The 15766-nt window shown below is 37.9% G+C and overlaps 1 protein-coding gene across 2 annotated transcripts in view; it reads left to right on the plus strand.

Moving 5' to 3' along the window:
• Nucleotides 1–15766, plus strand: part of cnk (connector enhancer of ksr) — a 316579-nt gene that overhangs the window by 211583 nt on the left and 89230 nt on the right. The gene's annotated exons all lie outside the window — the stretch shown is intronic.

A 15766-nucleotide genomic window follows, 5' to 3' on the forward strand; every position in this document is an offset into this window, starting at 1 on the left:
TATGATGATGGTGATGATGGGAATGAGATAAGGTAAAATCCAGTGTCGGCACATAACTTACTCCTGTTGATTAACACCAAGGGGTCTGTTAAAGGCTTTGACATTCCCATCGAACAGATGAATCACTATCAACAGCACCATATAGGCCTACCCTCACTCCATATGAATTCTGTGCCCAACATTCTAATAGTGATTCCACCCCCCCACCAAGGGGCTTTAGCCAGTTAACCACAATGTCAGACGATAAAGACTTGCTGACTTGCTGCCACCAGGCAGGCTTGCTATTAAATAACAACTAACTAGATAAATATCGTTATGAAATATAGGAGTAATATGTAAAGACTGTCGAAGAAAGTAACTGAGCGCAACGCAAGCAGCTAACAGCACTTGTGAGCATAAGACAGTAACAGGCAACACTGCCAGTGGAAATCGATTTGTCACAATGTATCGATATGAATGGCTTCCTGTGATTAACAAGTTATAGCGGTTTCTCTGGTGACTGTAGCTCTTACACAGCACTTACATTTCAAATCAGAAGATATAATACACAAGCTGTAGTTAGTGAGATAAACTGACCTCTCAGCTGTCCAGAGGAACTGCTTCTAATGCAGAAGGATAGTTTGAACAGAATGTCTTCAGGTGAAATCCTGCTTGTTGGAGACGAGTTAATACCTGTGATTAAAGTGACAGTGTCTCTTCCAAGTTGTCATTTCATTCAGTACATTATCCCTGTAAAATCTCTCTGGAACATCTTTGATGCCTTTGCAGCACCTTCTACTGGTAATAATCGGTACATCATCAACCGTCAGAGCCTCATCAGAGATTATGAAAATTAGAGGGAGGCCAAGGAAGCGTTGATTAGACTTGGTTTTTAATGATTTTATGGTAAAGAGATATGGAACTAAACAAGGTTGCGGAGCTAGTTACAAATAGAAGTGGGTGAGACTAATGTCGATGTCCATTGTCCGGAATTCAAGGTGTCTGCTTAAATGGGACTTATTTAACATGTATCTTAGGTAAAATAATAATAAAAAATAAAAAAATCTCTTTATTTGCAAATGAGGTGTCTACCTCGGTGGCAAATGGTACACTAAAATACATTATTGTCAAGCACTAAATTTTAAATTAACAAGAGACAAAGAAAATTTTCCTAGAATACAATATTATGCAATTTACGCTAATAATTTGTTCTATTAAACACATACATCATCCTTAATAAATTTATATTGTTTACAAAATTCTACTTATAATATCTGACAAGCATAGTCAACTCATATACAGTAAGTGAAATTACTTCTAATAATAATATACAACTGGTATAAGATTAAAATTAACATTGAATTTATTTACATATTTATATTTTACCCATTTTGGAACATAAGTAGCATAATGACCTGCTGCGTCTTAACCAGAGCCCCTTTTGTTACCACTTTTCAGAGTTCCTGAAGGGCCTTCACAGCTACCGTAGCGGTCCCAGGGCCCTCGAAGTCCCCACTGTACTTCACCCCTACAGGCAGTCCCCTACTTGGGCTGTCCAAACTCCATAGACCAGGGGATGGAATTAATTTAATCACACACATTTTTTATTTACAATATCCTGCACTGGTCGAATGCCCTCTAACATTTCATTTATTTTCTCTGTTGTTGTTTATTCTCTTCTTGAATGCCTGTACAGATTTTGGAAAAGGATCAAACACTACCCCTGGTAAACTGTTCCACTCCTTCACGCCCTTCCCAATGAATGAAAATTTACCCCAATCGCTTCTGCTAAAATTCCTTCTAATTTTGTACTTGTGGTCAGTTCTACCAATATAATTATTTTCCAACTGAAGCCTCTCACGGATATCTCTCCATGCTTTTTCTCCTGTATAGGCTCTATATAATCCTACAAGTCTAGTTTTCTCCCTTCTCTTAAAGGTTCCCAACCAAGTTCCTTTAACATTTCTGATACACTACTCTTTCTCCTGAAATCCCCTGTTACAAACCTTGCTGCTTTCCTCTGCACACCATCTAGTTCTTTTATTAGGTATTCTTGGTGAGGATCCCAAACACTGTTTGCATATTCCAATAATGGACGAACCATACTTAAGTAACTTTTCTCTTTTAATTCTTTGTTGCATCCTTTAAGTAGCCTCATTATGACATGTAACGATCTGTATGCTTTCCCAACAATGTCATCAACATGACCCTTCCAGTGCAAATTACTTTCAAATCTCACACCTAAGTATTTGCACTTGCCATCTTTAGGGATAACTACCTCATCCAAAGTATATTCAAATTCAGTTTTAAAGCTCCTGTTTGTAAATGTTGTAACAGATGATTTGCCTCCATTAACCTTCATATTATTTTCTTCAACCCATTCTTGGATACTCTCAATGTCCCTTTGTAATTCTGAGCAATCCTCAATGTTATTTATTTCTCTATAAACAATTATGTCATCTGCATACAATCTTATTTTCGATGTTATATTGTTCCCTAAATCATTTGCGTATATTAAGAAAAGTAACGGACCGATTATACTACCCTGTGCAATTCCCTTCCAAACTTTCTCTTCCTGTGATATGTAATTTCCTACTTTGACTTTCTGAACCCTTGAATTTAGAAATGTTCTTATCCAACGTATAACCCTTACGTCCAGTCCTATTCCCTCCAATTTCTTTAATAATATTCCATGTTCCACTCTATCAAAGGCTTTGGAAAGATCTATGGCTATGCAATCTAACTGGCCTCCTGAATCCAACTGATCTGATATGTCCTGCTGAAATCCCACCAGTTGTGCCTCACAAGAAAATTTCTTTCTAAATCCATACTGGCTCCTTATGAACCAATTTTTATCATCACATATCCCTCTGATGTATTTTGCTATTAAACTCTCCGGTATTTTACAAACTATACTGGTCAGGCTGATTGGTCTGTAGTTCTCTGGTTTCCTTTTATCACCCTTTCCTTTATAAATTGGTATTATTATAGATTCCTTCCATTCCTTTGGTATTACACTATTATTTATGACATAGTCAAAGAGAAATTTTAAATAAGGCACTATATACCACCCCATCGTCTTTAATACCTCCCCAGTAATTTGATCACTTCCTGCTGCTTTTCCTTGCTGAAGCAGTTGGATTTCTCTGAAAATATCTTCATTTGTGAATGAGAAGCTTCTTGTTTCCCTATGTGTCTCTCCCTCTCTGTCTTCTGTTATGGTTTCCAAGTCCTGACAATCTTCTACTGAATCTCTGAATTCCCTACTGAAGAGGTTTGCTTTCTCAGTATCTGTTAAATAGTGTTCACCCCCTTCTCCCACCATTGTAGGAATTTGGATTCCTTTTCCTTTTTGATTCCTAATATATGAATACAGCTTTTTCCATTTCCCTTTGTGGTCATTACCCTCTTGAAGAATGCCATTCATATAATTCTCTTTTGCTTCCTTTTTCACTCTATTCAGTTCCCTCATTAGCTGTTTTCTAGTTTCTCTATTCTCCCTACCCTCTTTGATTTTCCTGTTTACTATTCTACATTTTCTTTTTAATTTTCTTATTTCCCTTGTATAATAAACAGGGTCTGAGGTCATTTTACCCTTTTTAACAGGTACAAATCTCTTCTCTCCTTCCCAAATGATTCCCTTAAATTTAGCCCAAAGTGTATCCACATTACTCCCTTCACTTATCCAACAACTGAATTGTGATTTAAGGTAAGTCCCAAATTTATCAACTTTAGTTTTTCTGTATAATTTCTTGTCTTGTGTGACCCTCTTATTAAGCCTTTTTGGTACCAGTCCTACATCCATTATTACAGCCTTATGGTCACCTATTCCTTCAATTACCTCAGTTTTATCAACAATTTCCCATGGTTTAACCAAGAATACATCTAGTAAGTTATTGAGACGAGTCAGTTCTTGTACTACTTGTGTAAATCCTCCCTCCCAAATTAACTTCTTCACTTGCAGCTCCATTCCATTCAACTTCAGGCAAGTTTAGATCTCCCCCAATTATTACCATATCATTATTATTGTTTTTATGAGTATAATCTATTATTTTCTCAAATATTTCCATGTCTCTTTCCTCTCTTCCAGGCCTGTATGTTCCTATAGTTCCCACCTCCTTCATATTATCACAAACTAATTTTATCCCTAATATTTCATCCCTTTCATCGGTAAACCATTCATGTGAACAATAAGTTTCCTTCACCAGAATAAACACCCCCCCTCCCTTTTTATCTCCTCGGTCTCTACGATAGACTGTGTACCCTTCTGGAAATATTTCTCTATTACCCACCCCTTCTCTCAACCATGATTCTACTCCTATCACCACATCAGTCTCATAAGATTCCATCAATGTACCGAATTTTAATTGTTTATTTACTACACTCTGACAGTTTACCAAGAGCAATCTCAGACCTCCTTCCTCCCTAAAACTTGACTGTTGCAATTGGGTAACGTTTGACTCATGAGTTGAGAATATCCCTGGAACCGAGATCCTTGTACATAGATCTTGATTTAAGGGTCTGGGTTTTCTGGCAAGTTTCCCTGTATGTGCCAGTTTAGTGGTATGGGTTTTCTTAAGTACAGATTAGTTTGCAAATCTCTGTTGATAATTGTAGCAATTTGTCTACAGAGATTTGCTTTTCCATTACCATTCAGATGTAACCCATGCCTAGTAAACATTTGCCTGCCAAGACCTAAAGTATCTACTACATAGACATTTCTAAAACTCTTACATAATCTCTTGATTTTTATATTTACATCATGTACAGCTTTGTTCACACATGACTCCTCTAAAAGGTCATACCTAGGTGGCACATTAACTACAATTACTTTTGAGTCAGGTAGTTTGGAAATCGTACCTCTGAGAGTCATAATTAGTTCCTCACCTTCATTTGCAGCAATGTCATTTGTACCACTCACAGTTACCACATAATTGTCCTTCTCTAACACAGGATCACAACTTGAAAGGACGTCTTCAGTTTTGGCACCTGGTTTTATTAGTCCTAAAACCTCAGTTTCTGGATTCTGCAGCTCATCCTTGATGCCTTCTGCCATACCCCGCCCTTGACTGTCTGCGTAGAGATGAATCTTTGGCGATCTTGACTTTCGGTTGGTTTTCTTCTTCTGTAGGTTACCTCCACTGGATTTAAAATTATTTGGAAAACTTGGTATGTCTTCTTCTGGAACTTGCTGAAGTAACTGAAATCTATTTTGGCACTGCAAAGTGTTTTTTTTCCCGGTTTTAAGTTGTACGTAGTTTCTCCCATATGTTTAACATTAGGCCTAAAATGGCTACGCGTCACTTCCGTCCACGGCGATCTTTCTTCTCCAATGTCTTCTTTATCTTCCAGTTTCTTTATTCTGTCCTTTAAGCTTTCATTTTCATGTTTCAGAGCGCATAAATCTTCTTGTAGCACTCCTAAAATCTTAATTATAGTTTCATATGTCTCTCTTTCTTGTTGTTCTGCCTCACTATCGGTTTGTTTACACTCGGGACACATCCACTCACTTTCTTCAATATCAGTCCTATTTACAATATTTGCACAACGAAAATGGTACCATTCATCACACTTACGACATAGAATCTCATTTTTAACTACTCTTCTGCATTTGCCACATTTTTCACTGCATCTTACACCATTATCTACTACGGATATCACAGACTCACACACAGTAGTCGCCATCTCCTAGATATAAAACCGGTTCCATGGGAAAAGTCTGTATAGGGAGGTGTCCACGGAATAAAGGTGTCCATTAGGGCAGGTTCAACTATATTAACCCTTACACTGCTACGCCCGAGATATCTCGGGCACAGTAGTACGTCACGTCTTTGCTGCACCCAAGATATCTCGTCGGTAACTTTAGCTACTTTTCTGAAAAGGAAGTACAGTGAAACTTCGTTAAGACATTTCTGCAGGGGATAATGAAAGAGGACATGTTAAGTGAGAAAATGTGCGAATGATATAGATGTTGATTCCCATTTGGAATCTGAAATATTTGTCCCGAATGATTAAATTTATAATACCAATATAAATGGTCCGTTATTGGACATTATAAATTTTCCAGCTAACTCATTCCTGGTTGCCAGCGTTTCGCCCTCATGTGCTAGGTTGGGCTCATCAGTTGGTACCTAGTACACCTACCAAGACGTTGGCTAGTGCATACCGTGGAGGCCACTGCGTAGGCTAATTGGAACCACATGCAGTGCCAGTGCAGTATGAGAGACTTTGTCTCTTTATCAAAAATTGATGCCTGCTTGGCTATCAGATGATATAGATGTTGATTCCCATAGGGAATCTGAAATGTTTGTCCCGATTGAGTAAATTTATAATACCAATATAAGTGGTCCATTATTGGACATTATAAATTTTCCAGCTAACTCATTCCTGGTTGCTAGCGTTTCGCCCTTGTGTGCTAGGTTGGGCTCATCAGTTGGTACCTAGTACACCTACCAAGATGTTGGCTAGTGCATACCGTGGAGGCCACTGCGTAAGCTACTTGGAGCCGCTGGCAACCAGGAATGAGTTAGCTGGAAAATTTATAATGTCCAATAACGGACCATTTATACTGGTGTTATAAAATGTACGAATGAATAAACAAATAAAAACTATCCAACAGGGATATGGAAACGCTAGATAAGATTTTTTCCGACATGTGGCCATTTTATGTCGTGTATCCATGGGTACGGTGAAAACTATAGGCATATCTACCATTTTTAAAGATGAGAGGAAAGCATTAAAATGTATGAAAAACACGAGAGAACAAATATGAAAACCTTTTCTGCTAGGGATTATAAAATAACAATACACTGAAAGGAGTGAAAAACACCGGACAACAAATATGAAAACATGTGCACAGGGGCCAACAAATACAGTAGAACCTCGATAATTCGAAATCGGTTAATTCAAAATCCCGCCCAATTCGAAGAAGCTCTCGTTCCCGGAAACACGAGATACAGTTTTGCATGTTATTTAAATTGTTTAATTCGAAATACGGATAATTCGTAATTCGAAGTTCAATGTCGGCCCCATTACCGAAATTAAGACTTAATTCGAAATTGCCTTTACATTTTAAAACACTAGCATGTTACAGAGTAATTTCAACTCGAAATTTATCCGCTCCGCGTCATAATAGGATGCGCGTTCCGGAACGTGGAGGGGTACCTTTCCGCACTTACACTCACTTCGGTGGGTCTACAGTGCGCTTCATGATTGCTAAGTTGAATGAAATCGGAATTCTTTTGTATTCAACCTTTTAAGGAACGCCGTAATATCACGCAACAGGCAGTGTGCGGGAAAACAGAATCCGCGAACCCTGGCGATGCCGACAGTTGACGAAAAAACATGGCTCCTATAATCAATTCGTAGGCACCGAACAATATTGTCATTGCCGGTGAAACTGCATTGCTTTAATTTTATGCGAGCCCAAACGGTCTTATGGTTTTAAAGGAGAAATTGCCAGCCAGGAAATCGTACAAGTGTGAGGGATGGGGGTCACAGTAGTGCGTTGCAATGCACATGGAAGCGAGATACTTTATCCCCTCGTCATAGGAAACTTCGATAAGCCACAATGTTTTAAGAGCGTCGGGCACTTTCCATGCCAGTACAAAGCATCTATAATAAAAATGCAAACAATAAAGAAATCAAAAAAATAATGCATTTGCACAACAGGGGAACCGGCATAATTTGTCCTCGTCTTTGAATTGTGCGATTTTGTTTTCTTTCGTTGCGTGAGGTTATGTTTGTCAGTGATTTATCCAAGTGCATTATTTGAACATTGTAAATGCACCTTGTTGGATACATTTCGGAAATAGTTTTTTCTATGGCATTTGAAAGGTTTAAACTGTCAATCGAGGTGCTTGCATAATGGGTCTTAGAATACTTTGTGACACGGCAAGTGTTTACATTTCTGAAGTATGAGATAAGTGCCATGGCGGGAAATCGTACAAGGATAGAGTCATAGAAAAGTTCGATTTTAAGGGCATCGGGTACTTTCTGTGTATAAATACAAGGCATCTAAAATGCATACAGTATAGTAATCCAATTAATAAGGCACTTGCACATGGGAGCCAGCATAGATTTCTCCTCGTCTTTGAATCGTGCTTTTTTTCCTTTCTTTCGTTGCGTGAGGTTATGCTTACCAGTGAGATATCCAAGTGCATTATTTGAATACTGTAAATGCACCTTCTTGGATACATTTTGGAAATAGTTCTTTTTTCATGGCATTTGAAAGGTATAAACTGTGAATCAAGGTTATCTGCATGCAGTAACGGGCCTTAGAATAATTTGTAATGCGGCAAGGGTTGGTACTTCTGAATTGCGAATTGGCGGTTAATTCGAAATCATGTAATTCGAAGTCCGATTTTTGAGTCCCAACGACTTCGAATTAACCTCTTAACATACCAATTATTTACAAAATTGTGATCTTTTTTTACCTAATTTTTTATTGTTAAAATGGGCTATTTATTGAAAACTAATGACAGTGGTAACAATGAAAATACATTTTTCGAACTTACCAATGAAATATAAGCCACCAAAAAGTTCCTGTTTTAAAATCCCGAGTAAACTCGTGATACATTTTACGGGTTCTAAAATAAATAACACAGCACTAAACATCCTCACAACACAGCTGGAAATGTATTTTAGGATTAGCCCTGAAAGGAAAACGTGGTGGGGCAGGTGGTAGTGTTCTGGAAGTATCAATTTCACACCACTGTCTGGCACTTGCAATATCACAATCAGATGAACTAGAACTACCACTTTCTTCTTCTGAACTGTCTTCAGAAACTTCTTCAGAACTATCAGACTCACTAAACTCAAAGTCAAACTCTTCTTCACTCTCCATTTTCACCTAACAGACAAAGTACACTTAGATAGCAACAAATACGGGAAAGCCGCGAAAACGAACTGCCTGAGTCACCGACATCCACTACCATTGAGTCAGAGACATCTGTTGGCAAAAATAGGACCCTAAAGTAATAATTTCATAAACATCTTGCGGAAATATTGAGAAACAACAAGAAACGAGTACATTCGGGCTTTTAAATTAGGTACCGATCAATGAGCGACATTCCCGAGTATACTCGGGATTTTATTTTATATAAATATGTAAAACCCCGAGTATACTCGGGCTTTCATGTTAAGAGGTTAACGAGGTTTTACTGTATATTGATGTATTATTGTGGATCACAGTCTTTCTAAAACAAATGTTAGTAGAAACCTTTTATTTTGAAGCAATGGGTTATTAAATATTATTTTCTGGTCACACTCTTAGACAATGAATTGTAGGTTCCATTCAACCAGATGTAACTGCAAAGAATGACTTTGACCGCCATTTTGAATTGAACGAAACTTTGATCGTGGTGATCGAGTCGAAATTCTAAGGTGCGAGTTTCAATTTCAACATAATGGCAAATATTCCGCCAGTAACATTTTGTAGGAATATTCTCTTCTGTTCTTAAGGTTCGACGCTCCAGGGTCCATTTAAAACAAATTGTAAGCAATGTACCGGTACTGTAGAAGGTAGAAACGTGTGCGATAACTTGAAAGATAAATAAAATGAAAATGAGAATGTGATAAAGAAATGTAATTTTAAAGCATGTAGCCTACGGTACGTTAACAGTTTCATAGTATTTCCTCATTAGTATAATATCCGAAGCTTTGAAATAATTTAAACCAAAATACAAGCCATATCTGGGCAGAATGTAGGAACGTGCACGATGACTCAAATGATAAATAACACGAAAATTAGAGGGAAACAAATGTGTGACTTTAACCACACATTCATGTTAATACTTTAATTACCTGTACCTTCCTTCTTTGTAGGCTATACTCATCATAATTTTAATAAATCTCAGAAAGAAATGTTGCACCGACACAGTAGATCTTGCAGCGAACATGAGATAGGAAAGTGTCCTTAATCAAGGTACAGCCCCAGGATTTGGCAAGTGAGAAAATAAGCCATAGAAAATCATCTTCTGAGATGCCGACTGTTGGGATCGAACCCATATATCCTGAATCCAGGATTTCACTAATATGTGACCCAAACCGCGTAGCGAACTCGCCCGGTAAATAAATAGGCCTAATGTGAAAGCGAGAGTAAAAAAGAAATCTGTATCTTATGTACAGGTCTATGTACTGAATGTTCCAAATGAAACATCTGCCTGGCATTCTGGGTGATCATAAAGGTCCAGAAGGAAAACGCATTTATTACCTTCCTTGTTTACGGACTCGCCACCCTAATATGTAGGCCTAACATGAGTGCAATCAAGAGCAGTCGTTGCTGCTGGATAAATTATACTTTCTGCCGCTCTGGTTTGGTAACCGCAAGTTTTGTATTATTTTGAGGAAATGCATTTCACACTGCAGCTTTAGTCGCAAAGTACCGTACATAACCTCAACAATAAGTTTACTCAGTTTTTGTTGGATACCAAGTCCTCTATGCCACATTGAAATCCAGGGTGACCTAATCGTCTTAAAAATCTGTTTATTTAACTATATTCTAAATAGCACCTCTTGTTTTCCTTGCCCAAATAAATTCAATTTCGAAGAATGATATAGACGTAAGATTCTTAGAATTCACATTGCCCATGTCCCTCCTAGAAACAGTTCTCACGTTATTAATAAACTTGGCTATTTACATAATACTTTTAAGAGCAATAAATCAGAAAATACCCATGAGACACATACCAGCCCTACTCTAAACAGACAGAGATTATACTCATCAATCTGAGAATGTACTCTCTTTTATTCATACCACATATGAGAATCTACTCTCAGACTGTTACAATTGTGAGTTTATACTACACCACCTTCATGACATGAGTATATACTCAGTTAGTGAGTACATTCTCATGAACTTTATTCTTATGAAGTGGAGTATATACTCGGAAATGTTGAGTATATACAAAATACTCATGTTTATTCATACCACCAATTAGCTAGACTTCACTGTACCACTTGACACAAAATACATACCTACCTTCTGAATTGAATGCGAAATACAAGAACAAACAGGCTCACTGCTAACCGGCAAGCAAAACTGAACATTCCTGAGGCTAATGGCTTGTTCCCCGAAAGTACAACTTATCCTTTGAAATTCAGCAAGGCCTTTTCCTGTAATCACACAACTGTAGCAATGGCTCTTACCCAAGTTGGAAATCACGTTTCTTTCAGAAGGGATGACAAATACAGCAACAATTTCAGGACTATGAAAAATGTGTGATGATGTAACAGCGAAAATTTGTAACGCAATATGTGAGGTATTTTTATATAGATTTAATACGATGAGAATTGGGACTTCGAATTTACAACGTGCTAAACGGGGAAACGTGTTAATGAGGAATGCACTAACGAGGTTTCACTGTAGATGCCTTTGGAGTTTCCTTTGTTTTTTCAAACTTGAGTGGCAACAAGCTACATCTTTTAGAAGCATAATGGACCATTAGTCAAAACAGAGACTGCATTTTAACGCTATCTGCAGTCAAATACGGTATGTGAAATAATGCACTCAGCTCAGTGCGCAACCTAGGTTGGCATTCCCGCAAAGCATCTGTGTTCAAGGTTTTCAAAAATGGCTTCAAATAGCGGGTGGCGTGTGCTTTCCGAGTTCAAACTTATAGAAGCTGTGAATACTCTTGAATCGTAAGATGAGTACCCAGATATCAGTGATTTGGGTAGCGATTATAGTCCTAGTGATGACAGTGATAGTGCTGAGCCTCAACCACCAGCTCCACTAACCAGGAAAAGAATTTATTCCAAACCTGATTTATTTCATTGGCACACGGGTAAAATGTTTAGTTCTCTAATACACAGTTTTGATGACAGTTCATTGGGTATATCACCCGGTGTGATTCATGATGAACCAGCGGCTTTAGATGTATTTCATGCTTCTTTTCACGAGAAGTTATCAGTTGAAACAAACAAGTATTTTGTATTTGTTACGCAAACAATGACACCGTCTCCAAGTTCAAGGCTACAGAAATGGAGGAAACCACACCTTAAAACTGTACGTCTCTTTTGCCGTGACAGTGCTTACGGCAAGAACGAGAAAACTTACAATTCTTGAATAATGGTCAGCTGATCCTCTAACAATGACCCCGCAGTTCTGGGATTTCATGTCTAGAGACGGCTACCTCTTATTATTGGGGTTGTTTTCAGCGACAACAACAGTCAGCCTGAAGGTGACTGGCTGTAATTGACCATCTCAGAAACAAGTTCAGAGAAATGTGTGCTTTCTAAAACATTTGCATTGATGAAAGTTTGACACTTTTCAAAGGTTCATTCATTCAGTTTATTCCATCAAAGAGACACAGATTTGAATAAAGACATTTGTTATCTGTGATTGTGAGACCAGATATGTGCTGGATTTTATTGTTTACATCGGGTCAACTACAGAAATAATTCCTGAACGTAAATTTGGGGTATCGGTTGCAGTTGTCTTGATGCTAATTGAAAGGTACATACATTGTTGATAGACAACTGGTATTCAGGTCCTCATCTGTACGATCACCTACACAAAAACAAAACCAACACGTGGTACCGCCAGGAAAAACAGGAGAGATATGCCAAAATTTACTAAAAAACTGGAGAAAGGACAAACTGAATCATAAGTGACAGGATAACATGATTGCCATTAGGTGGTTCGATCGTAGGGAAGTTTGTACTGTATGCTGACCACGCGACATACTGACAGCATAAGACCCACAGAGAAGACGGACACACAGATAAGACAGCCTATAGAGAAACCCCATTGCGTTATTCACTATAACAAGTACATGGGTCCTGTTGACCAGTTAGACATGATTTATTTATATCGTGTCAGAAGCATACATAAGTTTAAAATTAAAGATAAGGAAAAACATAAAACATAATATAAATACTCCAATGGCGAAGAGCCACATTAAACTACGTGAGCCCAAAACCTTGCAACACCAAGTGCATTTGGCTTTGCTTTAACCAGGTCTTCTGTTGTGCAGCTAAATGGGCATGAACTGCATTGCAGCAAATGGGCTGTAGTCTGCTCTTCTCCACATACACACAAGGTACTGTCCACTTCGAAACCCCATTTCTTCTGGTTTACCCTGCACCGTGTAACACCAGAGCGCAGTCTGTTCACTACTCTCCAATTCACCCAATCTGTGACATGGCCAGGAGGGAGTTCCTCTTTTGGGGTCATCCATTGACTGATCCTCGTATGTTGACTCCTGACGCGCCATTCTTGAATTCTTGCTTGCTGCGCTGTTCCTGCAAGTGTTTCGGTTAGTTAGACATAATGATCAGTTCTGTCGAGTGTGTGCAGAAGTCAATGAAATGGTACCAAAAGTTATTTTTTCCACCAGCTGGACATCGCTGTTCTAAATTCTCATGCTCTCTTCATTGTCAAAACTGGACAGTACATTTCTCTAGCAGACTTCCAGCTACAGCTTATAAGGGAACTCATCTAAAAGTACCACATTTCTAGACAAACTAGTAAAAGAGGACATCCTACATCTGGTGACCAACCACTCACACTGATGGAGAGACATTTCCCATCCCCTGTATAACCTACTCCAGATGCTGCCATTTCTGTTCCAACACAACAACTGGTGAAAAGAAGAGGCGAGAGACCCGGTACATGTGCATTATGTGACGTGGCTGTCCGTGTTCACCCCTGCTTTGAAATATACCACATATTAGTGAAGTTTTGAAGATGGACACATTGGATTGTCTGCTGTAAATAATTAAATAATTTGGTGTAAATTATGTGAGTTGATATTTTAGCAGGCTATTTAGTGTTTTCTCTACATTTCTTATTTTGGCCAGCCCTGACTTTTGTTACTTTCTGAAATAATGAAATATTCTTTGATTGCTTCTTATTAGGAAATAATAAGCCATACCAAATCTATTCAAGGTGATGACCGTTGAGTACTTTGGCTATTATGGACAACCCTGATTTGTAAAATAGCTAAAATGTCTGACATTTTTGAAAGAGCATTGTGCAGTTTGGTGAGAATTTAGTACTTGTGAAAGAGGAATATTGAACATTTGATAGGAAAGAGTATTTTCGGCTCCTATGGACAACCCTGATTTTCTCTGTTGTTAATTTTTGTGGGAGAAAAATAAAACTGAAAGCTGTTCTAGAATTCTTTTGTCAATTCATATGAAATTTTTAAAATCATTTTTGCACACTTTTCATATATTTCATGTATTTTGAGACATTATTTTTTTTTTTAAATAATTCAGCATGGAGGGTTCTGATAGTTGCTCACAAAATTAGCAGTGAAAAGGTTAAAATTAATTCATAATTCACAAAGTACTTTCTGAGCAAAAGAAGCATATGGTCTTGAAAATGAATATTCTGAAGATAGGTCATTGGAACCCCCTGTAAATTGAATTACCAGCTAACATGCTTTGCGCATCCTTTGCTGATTACCGTGATGAGGTAGGTAAGGTTACAATTGCATTGTTATGCTTAGTAATTCGTCTTATCCAATTTTTAAAAATGTATATCTAGAGGTAGCATTGCTTCTTGGTTAGGTTTGTGATGATTCTTTCACAAAAGTAGGCATCAGAATTTGCCTTTTCTCGTAGAAATTTGTAACCAAAGTTAGGCTATTGTTTCATAACTTGCCTTATCCATTTCTTTTGTCATTCCAAAATTCCCCTTATACAATCAACCAATAGAAAGAATAATTTCAGCACATGACTTCGTGCTACAATTTACCTACAGTTTATGTCTGTTGTTCTTGAAATATGTTAGTATTTCATGCAGTTTTGTGCTCTGAATACAGGGTATTAGGATGACAGAGAATATTACTCCTGTTGTGGAAGGTACAGGGAGAAGAATGAGGAGTGATCCAGATTTCTGGAGAAAAGATAGGGATAAAAGGGAGAGGTGGTCTATGAATGTTACACCGTAACTCGTATTTTAGTTGAGAGTTGCCACCTTTTAAAATACAGTGAAACGTCATTAATATGTTTCTGCTGGAGATATTTTATTGTGCCTACTTGAAGTATTTTAATTTTGTCTTAATTAGTTAATGATTTAACTTTTTTGGTACTACATCTTAACTTTCTCATCAGAATGCTGAATGGAGAGATAAAGGTCTTTATTGGTGTGGTTAAGGTCATTAGGCCTTCTCTTATACTAAATAAAGCACAGTTACTCTTTTAGCACAGTCAAAATACACAAACTCATAGGCACAAATGGTTACAATATTGGCAAATTCGAGGATCTTGAAAGGTCTCACAACTTTCATCTGTTCCAAGGTAGATGTAAACAATCTTGTTGAAAAGAAGAAGGAAAAAAGAAGTTCTGCAATGCGCAAGGTGCAGGAGACAACTTCACTAGGTTGACCAGAGTGCAAACCCCCACTCCTCTTTCCCTACACCTGTCTCACCCGTTTGGCTTGTCTCCGCTTTCCTCACCTTCCCCGTTGTTTCTCCCCTCACTGCGAAATGTTTACATGTGGTGAGCAGAGACACTCAGTTGTATGGGACAAAGTTACCAGTGTTATTAAAAAAAACTCTTCTTTCAATTTGGTTTGAGGGTCCCATTCTCGAAAGGCGCTAGAACAGGGCACTAAACAACTTTACAGGTGGTGTACGGCATGTTGGATATTTGTCAGCATATACTGTAGATTACTTTTAGTTTGAGTAGTGTCCTCCTCTAGCTCTTCTTTTCCTTTTTCTTTGCAATTATACCAGTAATGTCTGGAACAAGGGATCGGCTGACAGCAATTCTGAGTGTTCTTTAAATTACAATCAGAAAACTAGCACGCAATCTAGTTTTCATACAAGTCAAAAC

This window comes from Anabrus simplex, chromosome 1 (genome assembly GCF_040414725.1).
Source record: "Anabrus simplex isolate iqAnaSimp1 chromosome 1, ASM4041472v1, whole genome shotgun sequence".
In the NCBI taxonomy this organism is placed as follows: domain Eukaryota; kingdom Metazoa; phylum Arthropoda; class Insecta; order Orthoptera; family Tettigoniidae; genus Anabrus; species Anabrus simplex.